Source organism: Chrysochloris asiatica, unplaced genomic scaffold, assembly GCF_000296735.1.
Source record: "Chrysochloris asiatica unplaced genomic scaffold, ChrAsi1.0 scaffold00031, whole genome shotgun sequence".
In the NCBI taxonomy this organism is placed as follows: Eukaryota; Metazoa; Chordata; class Mammalia; order Afrosoricida; family Chrysochloridae; genus Chrysochloris; species Chrysochloris asiatica.
The window spans coordinates 82,947-84,124 of NW_006408549.1; positions in this window are offsets into that span (position 1 = coordinate 82,947).

The window sequence follows — 1,178 nt, forward strand, 5'->3', positions numbered from 1 at the left end:
TAATCTTCACAGAGCAGATTGCTACACCTTTATTCAGTGTTAGTGATGTTTGGGTTCAAAGCAGCGATCTTAAGGGAATAGTTGAGGACTAACGGTTTGCACCACCTAGGAACCCTAAGATTTTAATCCCTGAGAGTATTGCTTTTTCTTTTTGTTGGTGCTGTCCAGTTAATTCTGACTCATACCAGTTCTGTCTACAACACAACAAAGCACTGCCCTTTTTAAGGGCCTATAAATCCAGTTGATGAAAAAGATTTCCCCACTCCTTCATATTATCCTAAACTTAATTTATTTTTCTCTTTACTTTGTAGCGTGGGATGGCAAAGTCCATGTAGATAAAATTAAATATATAAATAAGGTCAGTTTGAACTACAAGGTTGGCAGTTAAAACTTACTAGCTGCTCCTCGGAAACTCTGTATAGGCTCAGTATGGGTCGGAACCGACTCGACGACACTCAACAACATATCTGTGTGTGTCCAAATACTGAGTGACTAGACACACACATACCATTGTATGTTTGAATTGGGATTTCTGTGGAAATAGAAACCATCTCATTAGAAAACCTAATTTTAAATCAAGTCTCTATAGAAAATCCTAATTCACAGAGCTTTGTGAGCTTCTAGAAAATGCTCAACCTGATTCTTATTTTATCCCTAACATTCCGACTCATAGCAGGCCTGTAGGACAGAGGGGGCGCTGCCCCTGAGGGTTTCTGAGGCTGTCCATCTTTCTCCTGCAGAGCTGCTGCTCTTTTCAAACTGCCAACCTTGCAGTTACCAGCCCAGTTAGTACCCACTAAGCCACCAGAGCTTCTTATGAGGTATTGTCAACTTTGATGTAGTCAGTTTCACAGTCAAAATAAATCTCTTCTAAACTTCATCTGTGTGTGGTTTAGGCCTTCTCTTAGTTCTAATCTTCTTTATGAGCTACCTTAAGCTTTCTTAAATTTGTGTATTCTAGGTTCTCACTGAAAATCTCTTTTTAATTCAAGGAATAAAGCTATTTTACTATAAAAAAGAGTGTAGATGTCAAACAGACTGACTAATAAAGGTCAACTAACCTGTGGTTGGCAGTGCCAAGAAAGTTTAAAAAACACCCAATTTTGTGAGTACTCACAGTTCACAGTAAACTATACTCTTAACACATTGCTGTTTTGAATCTTCTGTGCCCAGATGGT